General features: G+C 42.8%; 1 protein-coding gene across 1 annotated transcript in view; it reads left to right on the top strand.

Annotated features, from left to right (window-relative positions):
* Window positions 1-275: 275 nt before the first annotated feature.
* LOC121864112 (histidine decarboxylase-like) overlaps window positions 276-19,534 on the top strand; it is a 185,393-nt gene continuing 166,134 nt past the window's right edge. The window contains exon 1 of the mRNA XM_042363026.1: window positions 276-409. The gene's annotated coding sequence lies outside the window, so the exon portion shown is untranslated. The remainder of the gene's footprint in view (window positions 410-19,534) is intronic.

Here is a 19,534-nt window from a genome sequence, read left to right as displayed (position 1 = left end):
CCTTCTATAGTCCCATGACGTCACGTAAGGTACTGCCACTGACTGGAGGGTGCTACTGGTGGGCGGAGCTAAACTCATTGCATCACAGTCCTGGAAGGTGTTCTTATTGGTTTACGGCGACCCCTGTCCGGATACACCCACAATGATTGGCCTTTGTAGAGCAAGATCGATGACGCAACAGTGATGTGACCGACTCGTAGCTCTGGGTAAGTGAGGGTGGGGGAGAAAGGGGGGACCATGGAAGACCTTTGGTGGAAGACGTCACGAGTAGTGGCACTCACTTGCGCCGGTGTCACTGCGGTGCTCACAGGAGCCACGACTTCCCCACTCGCCTGCCACCGCCCACAAGCAACAAGTCGTCGCTCCTCACAACACTCACCCGCCCCGCCCCGCCCCGCCGTCCTCTACGGTAAGTCACACGCAACTTTACGGTGCGTTTAATATATTTAAAAAAAAATCGTGCTACATGTATCTGCAGGAATACTAGCCATCGTTGAGAAGACTAACTTGTAAAAGTTGTACTAGGGGTGGAGTTGTTAGCTATGTGTCTCGTGAATAGTACCTTGTTTTATTCGTTCTCACAAGAGAGCAGGTTTTACATGTCGTAGCTACAAGATATGGTTCTCATCAGATTGTGTTTTGGTTGAAGTCATTTGCATTAATTTATTTTTAATGTCAATATTAGTTTTACCCTCCTCCCCAAATGCGCGAAATTGTTATTTTGTTATTTGATATTTTCAACTTCCTTAGCGAAACTATTTATAACGCTAAAATACACTCCGATTATCATCCATTTATAACTTTCCTGATGAGGTGTGTTGCTGTACTAAACTTGAAACAGATGAAGCCTCTTGCCCTCTCTTAGCAGCAACCCGTAACAGCGTGTGGTATGGTTGTCCTTCTCCCTGTTGTTAGGAGACGTGTAACATTAGTGGCAGCTGCGTGTCAGATGCCGGGAATGATCTCAAAGTCTTCAGCAACACATAACATTTACAACTAAATGTTTAACACGGCAGAAGAGTTAGACAAGGACCTTTAACGCTTACACATCCCCGTTTATAAAAATCCGCAGATTTATATAACATACACCAATACCTGTAATTTTATATAACCAGTATACTATTAACCGCCACATTATATGACACATAAACCATGATCTGAAATGTTATATAACCCGTATAGGATTAACAATGCCATATGAATTCCTATACTATAATCCATATTATCACATAGTAATGCATAATTAATCCTAGTGCTATATGTGTAAAGGGTTATCCCTAATGCTACATAACCTGCATAGAGTATTATACAGACTGTAAGAAATGTCCCTGTGCACCTGTAAGCATTAACATTATTGTTGATCTTTGTTATACCAACATTGTTATATACCTTGTTCTACGTACAGTTAATATTGTGAATAATATCCACTTCCACATTTTACTATGACCATTTCTAGCATTTACTGTAAGTTGAACAAAGTAAATAACTATATATTTAATCATTACAGGTGCACATGGAGTTTTCTAACGCCCTGTATCATACGCATGCTAGTATTTACATCACTTTCACTTGTACACTAAGATAAATAATCTAATGTAACATTTGTATTAGGATTCATGACTTTAGTAACTAATAACTAACGAATTATTAAACGATGCGATTTAACAAGTAATAAGCACTTGATGTAATAAGTAAAAAAGACGTGATGTAACAAGTAACAAACACGTGATGTAACAAGTAACAAACCCGTGATGTATAAAGTAAAACAGACTTGATGTAGCAAATAACAAACACATGAGACAATAAGTAACAACCACGTAATGTAATAAACAAATAACAATCATTTGACATATCGTTTCATAAGGGCATGACGGACCAAGAAAATTAGACCTAACGCAGTTAGTAACACATAATAAGACGTAGCAAGTAACAGAAATGTAGCATAATTGGTGCCACAGCAAATAACATGACGCAACAAGTACCAAAATTTAACAATTAAATTAACGTGCCAAGTTAAAATTACCTCTTCAAAACGTATCACATCTTGTCACTGTCTGGAATAAACAGAATACTCAACTGGTATTTTTCTCTAAAATCATTTAAAGAGCCTTGCTGTGCAAGTTTTGTTAATAACCTTGACCCGAGTCTACATTCACCTCAGCATCTAACAGTATGGTGATGATACTAGGGAACTATTCCATCCCCGCACGCTGCCAAACTAGTTCGAGTGTTGTTCAGAAACAGTACAGTTGACAGTGCTCATAAGCTTTCTGGGTGTTTAACAAGTATTTTAATGTGTAGTCACTGTGAATCATAACCATTTTTTTTTAAATATCCATTCAAGTACACACAAACTATATATATACATATATATATATATATATATATATATATATATATATACGTATATTTCATTAGCCCAATAAAGCACACGGACTTCTACATATAATCAACACCTCACCCCGCCAGGATTCGAACCCACGATCTTATTATTGCGACCTGGGAACGCTACCTCTGGGCCACCAGGACACTGAAAAGCAGTCCTAGACTGTTATATTTCACACAAAGCCTGTTCAACGAGCTTATGGTGCCGTACACCTCTAATGGGGACCACCCTTTCCGCTTAGGTGATCAGAGCAACGTTTTACCAAATCCGGCTTCGAAACACGAGGATCCATATATATTTCATTAGCCCAATAAAGCACGCGGACTTCTACATATAATCAACACCTCACCCCGCTAGGATTCGAACCCACGATCTTATAATTGTGACTGGGGAACGCTACCTGTGGGCTACAGAACACTAAAAGCAGTCCTAGACTCTGTTATATTTCACACAAAGCCTGTTCAACGAGCTTATGGCGCCGTGAACCTCTAATGGGGACCACCCGTGCCGCTTAGGTGAAAAGTATCCCTCTGTTGTCATTGGCAACATGGATAAGAAATGTGAATACTGCGGTGCAAAGAAATACAAAGGAGAATCTGCTGGACTGTGCTGCTCTCATGGGAAAGTACGAGTGCCAAATTTGGAAAAACCACCACAACCATTGAAGACTCTCATGCTGGGAACAACACCAGAGTCAAAACACTTCTTGGAAAATATACGAAAGTACAATTCATGCTTCCAGTTGACATCCTTTGGAGCTACCAGAGTAGTTCGTGAGCACTTATACATGCCCACATTCAAAGTCCAGGGTCAAGTCTATCACAAAGCAGGATCCCTCTTACCACTGGAAGATGAGCAGGCAAAGTTCCTCCAAATCTACTTCATGGGAGATCATGAAAACCAGACTACTATCAGGTGTGGCAACATTCAAGGTGTCAGACATGACATTGTCCTATCTATCCAAGAAATGCTGCATGAGCGCAACACGTATGTACAGTCATTTAAAAATGCCCTGGAAAACATGCCTTCTGACGAGTACAAAGTCAGGATCAAAGCAGACACCTTAATGCACTACAGTGAGACAATGTGGAGCCTCCCAGAGGGTGGCGTCCTACCGTGGCCTAGCGAAAGAGTCTTAAAAGGTGGGAATGTTTGTTTAAGAAAAAAGTTTCTTGTGGTACGTTTCTTTGTGTGTGTGTGTGTGTGTGTGTGTGTGTGTGTGTGTGTATGTGTGTGTGTAATTCCCTGTCCCCTATTGTATACCTTATTTTGAAGTATTTTCCATGTTAATGAAACAAGTACAGTACAGCTTATTATATGACACTATGAAACACAATGAAATAACTTATATGCTTCAGCGTTCCTTGTATGACTCGTCGTACCCCTTAAGAAGTAGCGTCACATTTTTATATTTTATTATGGCTAACGACAGGCGATTTTATTCAGCTACTTGTTAACAGTCAAGCGTTCCCACTGCTGTTTGTTTCACGCGAAACTGCAGGCGGAGTAAAATGTCAATATCTTTTCCTCACCGGCGTCACCCCCAACATTGTTTGAGCATGTCGCGGCTCGGCATTTTATCAGACCGCTTGATGCCTTGTAAAGTGTTCCATGTGGCGAGAAAGAGAAAGGATTGTCATAACCATGATAAACATTTACTCTAAAATAAGCAGAATATAACTGAAAAAAAATAATAGTTTGAAATTATATACAGTATACATCTGGTTAGAGAATATGCAGAATGATAACAAAGACATAAATTGATGTTAATTAAAGAAAATAAGAATAAAAACTGAGATAAATTACGGTTCATTAATAGTTATGTAGATGGGGAGACATACAAATTACAACATATTAAATGAGCAAGAGAAGAGAGATAATTTAGGATGGATTAAAAACAAAAATAAGAATTGAACGTAATTTACAGAGGAGTAAAGAACATGAAATCAACACTTAAATGTTTGCATCTTCACGTATATCTCAGGTGTTGTATCTTATCATCACTACCACCACCGTCACCACCACCAACATCACTACCGTCACCACCACCACCGTCATCACCACCACTACCACCACCGTCACCACCCCCACCACAACCATCACTCACCACCACAGCCACTGTCATCATCCCCACCACCACCACCAATAACACCGTCATCACCCACAACACCACCACTTTCACCACCGCTACCACCATCACCACCACCACTACCACCGTTATCACCCCCACCACCGCCAGCACTGTCACCGTCACCACCACCCCACCACTACCCTCACCATCACTACCACCAATACCGTCACCACCACCACCGTCATCACCACTACTACCACCATCGTCATCACCCCCACCACAACCATCACTTACCACCACAGCCACTGTCATCATCCCCACCACCACCAATAACACCGTCATCACCCACAACACCACCACTTTCACCACCGCTACCACCATCACCACCACCACTACCACCGTTATCACCCCCACCACCACCATCACTGTCACCGTCACCACCAACCCACCACTACCCTCACCATCACTACCACCACTACCGTCACCACCGTCACCACCACCGGCTCACTACCACCACTACTGTCACCACCCTAGCACCATCATCACCATTACTACCATCACCAGCACCTCCACCCTCACTACCATCACCACCACCACCACCACCATTATCACCACCACCAACTCGACCACCACCATCACCGTCACCACCACCATCACCATCACCGTCACCGCCACCGCTATCCGCCTCCACTGTCGGCTGGGTGTCTCGCGTCTCCCAAGGGTATTGTGTGGTTGGCTGGGGATAGAAACAAGAATATTTATCGTGTGACTTAGAAGATGTTGCTTTGAGAGTCCCATTGTAGGAGGTTTACACTTCTTATACTGGTAGTTCAATTAAAAATGATGGTGTTATTTAATTTAAGGTAACAGGTAATGTTCGGAAGGTTCGAATTTGTTATTAACCATATGGAAGAAAACAAGTTAGGTTCCTTTTGTCTTCAAATCTCCCTTCCACACACACACACACACACACACACACACACACACACATAAACATTGTCATGTACAGTCTCGTTCAAGATTCTTCGAACACTGTTGGAGACAGCTGGCAACTTAAGGCCGTTTGTTTACTATAGTACGTAGTATAATATAATACGAAACAACAAAGCCCAACCATTACTTAAGCAATTAGGGAATAAATAACCAATCACCGATAACCTTTTACATTCATTCATAATTTTTACTACGTACTATAGTAAACAAACGGCCTCGAGTTGCCAGCTGTCTCCAGCAGTTTTCGAAGAATCTTGAACGAGACTGTACATGGTAAGGGAGTCGTAACTGTAATATCGGTGTAATTAACAGGCTACAAAAAGTACATAACGCAATTCCCTACTAGTTTCCTCCTGCTCCCTGACATCAGTATCTTAATGGTGAGTGGCATCTTGATGTACTGCAGCACACTACTTGTGTAAAATTCCATGTAATAATCCCCAGGATCACTGTGGTGGTACAAGGATAAGGTAGCACGTAGAGGGTTAGGGTCAAACCTCCTTAATTCTCGTCCACGACGATTTTCCCCATTCCTGGAGTTGTTTCAGGTATCTAGATGAATGACCTTCATCACTTCTCTTGAAACCTACACTGTCAACCACCATATCTGGTTGAATCCTAAACACTTTATGCAAGGATGATGACAATATAGCTACCTAGGGTTATGTTAATGTGTATGATAGATCAGCGAATGTTGCCACCCTTCTATAAGTCTATTTCTTGGGCTTGTGCCGAACGCCATTTCCCTTAGCCCCTGCTCAGTGTTGAGCTGCTTAAATTGAGAGACGATATCCCGAAGAACGGACGTGAAGTTGGCAGACCGGATCACAAGTCTTCGTATAGGTCTTTCAGTTGGTTATGTTGGTCATAGGTGTTGTCACGGAGTAGAATGACCTAAGACAAGTTTTTTATCCCGTACATAGATCTGTACCTTGGGAATGAACTCATTCTAGTCCAGTTTCTGACACGGTGCCGCATTCACCCATGCTGTTGTTGTACCAGGCAAATTTCACATGGTTTTTGGAAACCGTTTGCAATTTATTGGGGTGTACAGAATGACAGATGAGGGCAGGGCCGCAGGGCGAATCTTACAGCAGGAAACTAGCCAAGCAATCCTTACTAATCTTCAATCCTGGGTTTGTTGTTACAAGTCAGTCAGTCCTCTTTCAACCGCGAATAAAATACTGCTGGAGTGATTCAAGCGCCCCAGAAACTGCTCCGGACTGGGTGGGGGGCGTGCGTCTGGCGCTGTTGCGCTCGTTCTCAAGATGTTTGATGCCTTGGGTGCAAATGGAGTGCCGAAGAATTCGGTCACATAGAATGGTCTCTAGATCATTTGGAGGGATTTTACATTCATTTGAGCGCCATTCTAAGCTGCTCTTTGCTCTTTTACATTATCCTCCAGGGTAGTGGCGTGTCTATAGAGGATCTGGCGGGGAAGTCGGTGCTCTGGCATGGGGTTGATGTGTCCCGTCCATTGCATTTGTCACTTCGCCAGAAATGCCTCTATGCTGGGAGTGTTGGCGCCAAGGATATCAACATGAAGGACTTTGTCCTGCCAGGTCTGCTTCTTGGGCAACAGTGAGCAATAAAGGGGACCTTTAGAGTCAATTGTCGATCTAACGAGGTTCTTTGACATCTGTAATGTTCTCATAAGCCCAGAAAATTACAATTTCCTCTCATAATAAGCTGGGAATTGGTTTGATAACATCTGATTGTAACTCGTTGAATGGTCGCGGAATTGTTTAATTAGATACAGGAGAATTATATGAAGCCTTTCAATCAGAGGGTCGTTTTGCTAGTCTAAGAAAAAATGTGGGTTTGGCTAGTTACAGGGTGAACTCCATGCAGAGTTTCTTTAGTGTGTCATTGATAGTAGTTGACCCGTTAACCCTGAGACTGTTTAACTGCCTGGTGACCTCAAATTATTCATTAAGTGGTTCTCACCTTCGTAAACTTCCATAAGGCATTAACTTAGTCATCCACAACATAAGTATCGCTTCATAGATTTTCTTTCCGACCGTTCAATTTTCAATTTCAATAGTTTATTCCTTGACAGAGGAAGCGGGATCCTAGTGCTGTCACTAGGTACCCCTGTACAATAACATCAGAAGCATCTGGCAAGTGTCACAAGTATATACAGTATAAATATTATAAAGGGGCTTACTAAAGCCTAAGGAAGGAAGGAAGGAAGGATATTCCTTTAACACATTATCAATATTATTTACATAGTATCTGGCCAGTATGGGGAGGATCATCGTGTCTCCGCCAGGGTGTCGTGGAGTGGTGGTCCAGCAGGCGTCACGGAAGCGTTGTGTGTGGGGACATCTTAGGGGGTAGTGAATAAGGGTGCGGCTGTCAGTTCTTCTGCACGATGCGCAAGAGCGTTGCTCAGGGGATGCGGGGATACCAATCTCCCAAGCAAAGTCATACCCAATGATGATACGGGCAGCAATCACGTTCCTTTTCCGCGACCCTTTCCCATAGACATACGAGAGGTCAGGAAGTTTACGGAGGACATCGTACCAGGTGGGCGGGGAGCCCAGGGGGATGGCTGCTTCCCGAGCTTCTCTCTGTTTGCGGCGAATTTGGGTCCTAAGCTGTAAAAGTGTTCGAGGAACAACGTAGTCAGGTGTTGCCGTGTTACAGCCAGTCTTGGCAAGGCCATCTGCTGCCTCATTCCCCAAGATACCGACATGACTGGGTATCCATAGGAATGTCACAGGACGGCCTGCATCCTGAAGTGTGGATGTTAACCCTCGTATTCGGAGGATGAGGTCCTTATTTTCCCCTGATCCAAATGCGATCCCGTCGAGAGCAGACCTGGAATTGCAGCAGACAAGCAAGGGGCAGAAACCATCTGCTTCTTCCTCAGCGAGAAGGGCAGCAAGGATGGCTATCAGTTCAGCCTGAGTGGACGATGCACCGTCAGAAACTCTGAGATTAAGTTTGATAGGCTCAGGGACATCAGTTCAGACCGTTGCCAAACTATAAGCTTCCGAGGACCATTTCTGATCTGAAAGACACCTTCATAACCCTCATATTTCCTAACTCACTAACGCTGAATCCGGCCAAGTTTTATTACTTACAAAGACTTCTTGAGAGAAAGTGCAGAACATACAAAATTATTCTCTGCCCTTCTTACTCAATCAATCAAGAGAAACTCAATACACTACTAGCGTTTTCAGCTCTCACTGATCAACATCAATTTGGGGCAAAGCGGCTTCACCATCCTCGCCACCATCGCCTCCATCTGCCACAGTTCCTCGTCTGAGAATTACCATTTGATACGATAACACACCTGCAACACAGGCTATACGACCTCAGAACTCTGCAAACAAAACTCCATAGTGGATGGTAGATAACTTGTATTTTCACTCCATGTTTCATTTTTCTTTTTCTTTTTTTTTGCCATAGCTGAACTGATTTTTTCCCTGCGACTTACTCCCCAATATCATTATATGTTATTTTTATGTTTACTTGTATATCTGCTACGTATCTTCTGCTATTGGCTGTTGTGGTTTTCAATATAATAACGTGTACAGTTGTGTCGCGGTGATGTCATCCATCTTATTGGATTAAGCTCCGGCTCCTCCCCGTCTCCGCATCCCAAATTTCCAGGACGTGTAAATGGTTCCCTTCGCCCCGTTACTGCCACTCTTCACCCCGTTACTGCTACCACTCGTCCTGTTACTGCCACTCTTCACCCCGTTACTGCTACCACTCGTCCTGTTACTGCCACTCTTCGACCCGTTACTGCCACCATTCGCCCCGTTACTGCCACCACTCATCCTGTTACTGCCACCCTTCGCCCCGTTACTGACACCTCTCGTCCTGTTCGCCTAATTATTGTCTTCCCTTGTCAATTCACTATCTATTCGGACTGTCGCTCAACCCGCCTACTCTCACCCCCGCAGACAGGAACATGTTATGAAGAGGTTCAAGGGTGGACCTGAACCTGCTGGTTTTATCTTGGAGTTCAAGCACTTAAAGTACGGTGGCGTTGAAGATTGGCCCATGAGTTCTCAAGTCTCCTTCCACGAAAATTTATTCCAGCAGCCGTATCTGTTAGTAGTTTCTTCATCTAACTGTTGTGACCTAGAATGAAGTGGCCTCACCTCATTTCAAGTTATTAGTTTTGACTAAGTAGTGCCCATTGTGATGGTCCTATACCTCCAGGGGAGAAAAAGGTTGTGGGAGGCAAGGGAAGGAAAGGTAGGATTTTTTTTTATTTTTTATCTTTTTTTTTTTTTGGCCTCGGACAGCAGCTAGTTTTTGGTGCACCACATACACATCCTGTGAGCGGTAGCGCAAAAAAAGAGAACAGAGTAGAGGCCACAAAGGGTGTTCATCGGACCCCAGTGATTTTGATATTATGGCAATGAATGTTACAGAGTATTTTGATTAGGTACCGCATGCGAAGTGTGGATAGGCTATATAGGGAGGCTATATAGATTAATGGATGATAGAGAGTGGTAGTAACTCTCGACATGAGCTGCCATGCACAGGCCAACCGGCCTATTGCAGACTCCTTATGTTCCTATGCCTTTGGCGGTGGGTTATGTGTATACCTTCGTCAGCCAGTGCCCTACCAGCTGAGTATTTCACCCCTGCTCTGTGTGTGTGAAGACGTGTATAGAGTGTGTGAGTTACTCTACCCTTACACACAATATGAACGTCACAAAAACTGTCTCGTTACCAACACTGAACTCCTGACATGAACCCTTAACATTATTACTAGTTAATAGTAATAAAAAACACGCAATTAACATCAGTACAAGATGACGTCATGTAAAATCCGCTAATTAGAACGCAGGATGGCAGTGGCGTGCTTCCCTTTTTATGCAGTTATTGTAATTCTTGACGCCGGTGATCTATAGCCATAACGCCGTCACCGTTTAATTAATTAGCATCGAATACACTTGTAAAGGTGTGATAATTACAGAAAAAATGTGTCCTCAAAAAACAAGTCAAAATAAAACTGCTTATCAACAGTCATTAGTGTGTGTGTGTGTGTGTGTGTGTGTGATCTCCTTATACGTATTTATTAAGATGATGATAAATGAAGGTGCAGGAGGTGGTGTGTGGACTGTCTCCTCCCTCCACGCGTTTATGATCATTTTCGTTTTTTATTTATTGATTTTTTTTTCGTCTTCGTTAAAATCTGCTTCAAAGTAATTTAAATCTCCCATAGTAATGGTAATATGAGTGATAAGATAATTATTGAATTGTTGTTAAAGTACCGTAAAGAGTCGATCCAACGCTGTGTGATAGTTCGCTCGTTTGTTTCTTTATTACTTCCAATAAAGCTCACCAAGGTTTTATTTTAGAGTAATAAGATAAATTAGAATATAATTTATATCATACGTCATTATTCTAACATCAACAACGATTTATACGATAGAGAATTAAAAATAAATAAATTTCGGCGATATGGCAACATGTATGGGCAGCTCGACGACTGAAGCCACATTACTTGCTGTTCGTCCCTTACGTGTCAAGGTGGACTGCATTATTCCTTCATTTTTGACATTTCCTTAAAAACTTGATACTTTTTCAGTGCTATATACTGATATAAGTGGAAGTGTTCGGTGTTGTGAAATGCTGGAGGACCCGTAACGTGAAGTGTTGTGTTAATATATGGGAAATATTGGTTAAAAGGTGAATTGACCTGATGTGACTCGATGAGATTAGACATTAGAGGATATTTGTCACTGATGCCAAGTGAAGTGTTATGGACCGATAACTTGATTGGATTAATGGAAATAAATAGTGTTAACGGAGGTAGTGAACCTAATTGAAGGTTAAGGAAAAATTCAAGTGTGGAATCCCTTTTCTAGTGAACATTAAAAGTACGACAAGGTACCTTAGTGAATTTTCCACGTGGGAACTACAAGAGGATTCACCACAGTTACTGTAACTACACCAGGAATTGGCTTTACCCTCCGCCAGGAATTTAAATTTAGGTATGATTAAAACTTTGGTTAGTTTAAGTATGATTAGTGTTATGCCATGTATTACAATTGGCACACAGAGCTATTAAAATGGTTATGGGTTAATACGTCTGACTCGCCGCTACCCCTAACAACAACATCTGATACAATATCATATCAGTACACTTTACATTCAGAAAAATTCAGAAAATCTAACATTAAACCTAACCAACAACTCGAGAACGTATACCAACACACACAGTAGGTTTAGGTCTGGTTTTGTTGGGGGTTTTACTCATGTGTATAAAGAAAAACCGTCCCTGCCTATTAGGTTTATGGACATGAAATGAAGATTATCAATGGATAATAATCACAATTTTACATTAGAAAAAATTATGATTATCTAAGGACGATGAAACGGGCTGTAATTATGGAATTTTTCGTTGAATTACTATCGTAAACTTGCTGTGAACTTATATTGAACTTCTGGTGAGCATTAAGAGTCTGTGAGCTTTTATCGACCGCTATACCTATGGTTAACGAGTGAGTTTGTTTATAGAAAGTTGATATATTTAACTGAAGGGATGAAGGTCGCTACGGTGGCTGAGGTGTAACCACGGCTCGTTCAACAGAGCGAGTTCTTCCTCATCACATTGTATCCAGCTAATTATTAGTTTGGTCTTAAAAACCGTTGTGTGTTGTAAAGTAATGATTATACCTTACTACAGGGGCACTTTGAACTCCGTTTTTGTCGATTATTTTTAGAATGTGACTTGAATGTACCTGTAGTTTAACGGAGTGTTCAGGTGTTTGAGCTGAGTAAAAAATGTTTTTGATTTACTGAGGTCACGATATGTAGTCTGTAGGCTGGTCGCTTCGGGGTGGTAAAAGCCTCAGGAAAGTAGCTTTGATATTATCGGAAAACGAATCACGGAGAACAGGTAAATTTTGATATGTACTTGTTGTTTCATAAGGAAATAAAAAGTAGTTTATTCTCAGCCTCAATACCAAGTCCGTTAGATACAATTACATTCAAGCAACACGTTTAACGTAAACAAGATCCCCAGAGGTGATAGTTGTAAAGTATTATCGAGTAATGATACTGTGAATACAACCTACGGGTCTGCCCTACAGCGGCCTGCACGAGTCATTTGCCTGTGTGTCTGCTAGATTAGTTATACCGTCGAAATATAAGACAGGTGTAATGACCTTCACACCTAAATTACTTGTAAAATATATTTGAGTCAGTTCCATTCATGCAGAATTCGAAATTTGTTTTAAAGTTTCATTCTAGCCAACCATTGAAGGTGGCCATAGTGATATAACTCCGGTGATGACAAACAAATTAAAGTTTAATTTTAATGTTCATTAATGTTATGTTAAATTTTCTGATTATTATTTTACATATGATTATTTTCCGCCAATGGCATTTCCCGGTGTCTGGTTCGAATCATGGCACTGAACATTGTCATTGTTGGACGCGAGTTTAGCTAAGGCATCAACTCTATCATATTCACTAAAGCCTGTGTGAAAGGGGATCCACAGCTGCTTGATCCTGATACCCTCGTCAACAAGACATATAGGCTTGTGTCTGGCTCCAGAGACAAGCGGGTAACAAACTGAATTTAGGGTATCAAGAGCAAGAAGTGAGGATAAGGAGTCAGTGATGAGTCAATGGCAGTGTCTTCAACAAATTTCAACAAAATCCTACCTCCTATCTCTATTACATTACCGTTAGTCTGAGTCACAATGACAGCACTTCCAGCCCTCCCACAGACATTGATAAGATAGTCGTCAGTGGAGATGGTCTGTGTGATGTCTTTTTCAATCTGCAGGTTATGTATGTGGTCAAGAACTCTCACTTTGGCAATGTGTTGGAGATAATGATTGTGTGGTCAGTCGTTTAGGCGGGTCCGTGGGTGTTGTGATATCGAAAGGAACTGTCCACCAGGGTGGCGGGAAGCAGGAAGGATAGGCAATGGGGAAGAGGGAGAACAAGTAGTAGTGGAGGGGGAAGCGAACATGCGGGGAGGGGGAGAGAGGGAGGGGGAGGGGGAGAGAGATAGAGGGGAATGAAGAGAGAGAAGGTAGGAGGCAGGGGAGGCAGTGGGAGAGAAGGAATGATTGGCACTGGTGAATAGACTTAGCTGCAGTGGGATGGAGGTGTCGGGGAAAAATATGCAGGAGATTGGAGGGAAAATGTAGAGAACTGGGAGGGAAAAGGAGAGATTTTAGGAGAGTGGGGAAAGTTAGAGGGATTATTTGGAGAGAACGAGGGAGGGCGAGGAAAGGTTAAGGTGAAAGTGAGGGGGAGAGGAAGGAGAGGCTGGGAAAATGTGGGAAACGTTATAGAGGAGTGGGAGAAAGGCTAGAAGGATATCGGGGAGGAGAGATAGATGGAATGAGGGGAGAAGGGTTGGGGAAAGAGAGGGTAGGTTGCGGGAGAAGGGGGAAAGGGAAGTTGAAAGATTGAGGGGAAGAGAGGTAGTTGAGGTGGGGAATGGATGAAGAGGGATAAGAGGTATTTTGGGGAAGTTGGGGGGAGGAGGGGTAGTTAAGGTGGGGGAACAGTGAAGGGGGATGAGGGTTTTTTAGGCGAAGGTGGATGGGAGGAGAGGTAGCTGAGGAGAAGTAAGAAGGGGATGGGAGAGTCTCCTACCAGCACTTAAGAGACGTCAACTCCTGTTGCCGTGACTGTCTTGTTTCTCCTCACACGCTGTACACTAAACTACACTACACCTATCCTTGGCATACTCTTCAACACTCTACTACACTAACCGCAGGTACACCTTGCTGCACTGAACTGTTCATAAGTGCACCCTGTAACACAACACCACACTAAAATGCGGCATGGTACACCATATCACACCACACCACATCACACCAAACAACACCACACCACACTAAATTGTTCGTAGGTACACCCTGTAACACAACACTACATTAAACTGCTCTTTGGTACACCCTGCTACATCACACTACACTGAACTGTTCGCAGGTACACCCCGCTACACCACACTACACTAACCTGCTCCACGGTTCACCCTGCTTCAACCACACTGCACTAAACATCTACTTGGTACACCACACTACACTAACCTCCTCCACGGTACACCCTGCCACACCACACTCCACTATTCTCCTCCCAGGTATCTTTCAAGGCATTACACAACACACTACACGACACCATCGCTTGGGTACATCTTGACACACTGCACTACACATTACTACTACACTTTGTTACGCTACACTACCTCTAGACACACTGTGGCACACAACGCTACCCAAGGCCATATTCTACGTCTCCCTACCCAGTTCATTCTCACATCCTCAGGTAAAGTGCACAACCTGTTCCCCGAGAACACAATATCCAAAAAAGTATATATACCCAGTATTTCTTCCTCTCCGATTATTTGCTTATTTGTGCTTTTCATTGCTTGCTTATTCGGGTGATATCTAAGTTACTTTATGAGCTACGAAGGGAAAATTTGGACACAATAGAGACCTGAGTGATTTTTTTTTCGTTAATGATGGCTTTGCGAGACGGCGGTGTAAAGTACCACTATTTGTTGATATATATATATATATATATATATATATATATATATATATATATATATATATATATATATATATATATATATATATATATATATAAAACTCAACTTCTATGTAGTGAACTAGACAAACAATGTACTGTAAATACTTTGCAACATTCAATGCTCCAATATTTTGACTACTCTGGTCTGTATAAGCGCTCTTTGTCACATCTACTCTGTAATCCTTTATGCGCTACTGCTCACAGAATGAATATGAAGGTGCACAACAAACTAGCCAATGTCTGCTGGGAGAAAAAATAATGCTGGGCCAAGAGGAGGAAAGGGAAAGGACGTGGAGCGAATAGGAGGAGGGAAGAGAGAGAGAGAGAGAGAGAGAGAGAGAGAGAGAGAGAGCAATGGAAGGAAGGGTGAGGGGGTGGAGGTAAAAGAAAGTGAATGGGAGAGAGGGAGGACAATCGAGCCAAAGGGGATGGAAAGAAGAGTGAGTGGAAGAAAAGGGGGTGGATAGGAGGGAGGAAGAGAGTGTTGGAGGATAATCAGCCATGAGAGAGAGAGAGAGAGACGTTATGTACATCTCAGTAGACTATGATAAACTCTTGGCATCACGTGTGTTGCCCTTTGTTGCTTTTTAATTGTTTGTTAGTTTGTGGGGGTAATAATTGCTTGGAATAGTTTAGTGTGGCACTACTAGTATTCCCACTGTAAGACCTTGTAGGTTACTAAGAAAGATAATAACTTAAAGTTGCCACCAGATGGTGCTTATCTCTCTACCAGGATAGAACTATAAGAAAATATCAATATATAATTCATATGAAGATAATTCAATTTAAAAATTAAGTATTTCTCATTAGTTATGTTTCTTCACAATTTCTTTCGTATCAACTCAATTTACATTAAAATTTAAATTTACTTCACAGTGAATACAAGGGATAATGGTGACTCATATTTAGTAATAATGTTAACGACGCCTACAAGACAGACTTATTTTGTGTAACTTCTCAGAAGGGCCACACTCTTTCGGACTAATAAAGAGAGGGAGAACCTGGTTAGACATACGGAGCTTCTCCGTGGTATACTCGCTGGTCTCCAAAAGGCAGTGAAGGCCTCGGCTAAACCTAATCAGCGTCCTTTGAACAACACAGGTGACCGTTACCATCCTTAACATGCCAGCAGAAAATCACCAAAAACTTTCGGGGTATTTTTTAAATTCTTTTTCACTTCACAAACTAACTCAAAGTTTCAAATATAGTTTGGGCTGATGAATTACATTATAATAGCTGGGTGTAAAAAAGATTGTCTAATATGAGCCAATAGGCCTACTGTAGTTTCCTTCACTCTTATGTTCTTATGCTAGTGCATCATAATTTGTTCTCTCTCTCTCTCTCTCTCTCTCTCTCTCTCTCGTTGGACAGGATAAGAATCCTACGCAGACGTCGGTGAAGGGCGATAAGAGACGGCAAGCGAGAGGTGATAGGTCAGAGTTGAGAGTCAGACCACAGCAGGAAGAGGCGGATGATAAGTCTGTGCTGGTGTTTGTGTTGGTAGTAGTGGTTACGGTGGATGTGGTTATGATGGCAGTGGTGGTTGTGGTGACGGTTCTAATGGTTTTGGTTGTAAAGGTGATGGTTGTAGTGATAAAAGATTGCGGTGACTGTATCGGCTGTTAAGTATATGGTGACAGTGGTGATAGTGTCGGCTGTGGTGGTGGTGGTTTTGGTGGTAGTGGTATTGGTAGTAGTGGTGTTGTTGGTGGTGATGGATTTGCTTGCTGTATGTTGTGGTGGTGGTGGCAGCGGCTTTAGTAATTGTCATATCGGTGGTGATTGTGTTGGTGGTTTGTATGCTGGCAGCGGCGATAGTGATGGTTGTGGTGTTGGTGTTATGGCAGTCACAGGTCTCGCCCTTCATCACCAAGACTACAAATGCCAAGTAGTCCTTTAAAGGTAAGGTCGTGTTTCACTCTCGGTCCAGGAAAGCACAAACTAAGTGAGACATTCAACCTAAGTGAGACATTCAACCTAAGTGAGACATTCAACCTCATGGAACACGCAATCCCAGGGAACACAACCTCAGGGAACACGCAGCCTCAGGGAACACAACTTCGGGGAACTCAACCTCAGGGAACACGCAGCCTCAGGGAACACAACCTCGGGGAACACGCAGCCTCAGGGAACACAACTTCGGGGAACTCAACCTCAGGGAACACAACCTCGGGGAACACACAGCCACAAGGAACAACACAACCTCGGGGAACACGCAGCCTCGGGGAACTCAACCTCAGGGAACACGCAGCCTCAGGGAACACAACCTCGGGGAACACGCAGCCTCAGGGAACACAACCTCGGGGAACTCAACCTCAGGGAACACGCAACCTCAGGGAAGACAACCTCGGGGAACACGCAGCCTCAGGGAACACAACCTCAGGGAACACACAGCCTCAGGGACCACAACCTCAGGGAACACAACCTCGGGGAACACGTAGTCTTGGGGAGCACCAGTCTCCTACACAACTTCGATGGGTACTTCACAATGAAGGAAACAGTCATACAACATTACCATCAATTTACTGAACTTAGTCATGACGATATACTGTATTTGGATTTACGAAATATCGTTACCATAAATCGTTATGACCACTGAATAATTAGAGTCTGTTAGAGGTCTCGTGTTAGATTTCCACGGCAGGGTGAATCTATGGGTAAGTTCATTACATCTTTTACTTCAGTCTACCCAACAATAATTAGGAACCTGAATGTTAATTGATTTTAGATAATATTGCAAGGTATTTGTTAGCCAGTGGAGTTGGCGAACTGTCCAGTCTTCTTGGAATTATTTCTTGACAGTCAACTGAGTCATACAAGTCGTTAAATTTATATAATTTTGCAATACAGAATATATAGTGCACAAATACAGTATTCCAGCAGGCATATTAGTAACCAGACAGGTAAAAGAAAAAGCTCATGAAGCAATTGGTGGTTAAAGGTCATGAAGGAGGTGCAAAGGCATGGTCTGTATATGTATGCTTATTAACGCTTGTGTATCTAAACCATCGTTCACCCCAGATATACTCCTGCAACACATTCTCCTCGGAGCACAGTGAGGACATCGAGAGACTCGGGGAGTTCACAGGGGACCACGGAGGGCTCAGGAGCTCTGTGAGAAGGTCTATTGGGACCTCGGGGGATCTCACAAGGTCTGCCCTTCAGACGAGAGGGATGGAGGCGTGTGTAAGTGTATAGGACCTCCCCACCAACAATGGCAGGCCTCCCCTCTACTGCTGGGTACACGTCTTTAAGCTTATGGCACCCGACGCTGAATATCCGTGATGCATAATGTGAAAAATACATTTGTGTGTAGCTTGGCGCGGTGGGGAAAAGGCACTAAAGGATCTCCACGAGCACATACATTAGTTACTTCCTCTGCCGTCTCGCTCTATCTCCTCGACATCGACCTTTTATGAAGATGCTATTTGGTCATTCTTAGTGTTTGTTCTCTCTAGTCTATTCCAAGTGGCCTATAGACTCTCAACTTGTGCTGGTGGAGACACCTTATGAAACATTGGATTATGTTGTTTATGTTTCTCATAAAATGCCTCGGTGTTTCTCCAAGGGCACATTGACATAAAACATAAGGTATTCAGTACAACCTATATATGGCTGGTAAAAGCCAGCCATGAGTTTTGGGGATGTGTACTGTATGGTAAAGTCACTAGGCTAGTGGGTGTGAGAAAACGGTTTCCGGTGTAGAGTGTCAGTTGTGTGGACCAGTAGGGTGCCTGAGGCGTGTTGGCTTACTACACCCTGATCGGGGAGACGTGGAGTAAGGCGAGTCCTTCCTCCGCCCCCTTCTTGCGTCCTCTATTTGTCACTTTCTCTGTCTCTTTTCAAGTCTCACTGCTCTGTTAGTTATATTTTCCTCTGTCCCTCTTTGATTCACCCATTATTCTTTCTTTTCTATCTTCCATTCATCTGCTTCCCCTATATACTGTATGGTATCCATGACTGTACATCTTCTTTCGTTTTCTTTCTAAGTTCATCTGACTCGAATTTTTTTTCACTGTGTCCTATCGCCTCACCCCCTGCCTCATCGACCATCATCCTTCTGTCGCCTTTATATTATTGTCTCCGTGTGCTTCTCGTCTACTTCCCTTTACGTCACTATATTATTTGCATTCTGTCTGTCGATTTGCTTCTGTTTTCGTTATCTCGGTTCCTCACTTGGTTATGATCTATTCTTTATGTTGTTTCTTATATAGTTGTACTACACAAACCTCTTCTACCTGTTTTAACATACTGTACATACTCCTTCCACCTTCTTGAACAACTGTACATACTCCTTCCACCTTCTTGAACATACGGCCTTCTTCCACCTTCTTGAACATACGGCCTTCTTCCACCTTCTTGAACATACAGCCTTCTTCCACATTCTTGAACATACGGCCTTCTTCCACCTTCTTGAACATACAGCCTTCTTCCACCTTCTTGAACATACGGCCTTCTTCCACCTTCTTGAACATACGGCCTTCTTCCACCTTCTTGAACATACAGCCTTCTTCCACCTTCTTGAACATACAGCCTTCTTCCACCTTCTT

This window comes from Homarus americanus, unplaced genomic scaffold (assembly GCF_018991925.1).
Source record: "Homarus americanus isolate GMGI-L3 unplaced genomic scaffold, GMGI_Hamer_2.0 scaffold26351, whole genome shotgun sequence".
Taxonomy (NCBI): domain Eukaryota; kingdom Metazoa; phylum Arthropoda; class Malacostraca; order Decapoda; family Nephropidae; genus Homarus; species Homarus americanus.
Note: the sequence above shows the minus strand (reverse complement) of the source record. Positions and strands in the feature narration are given on the sequence as shown.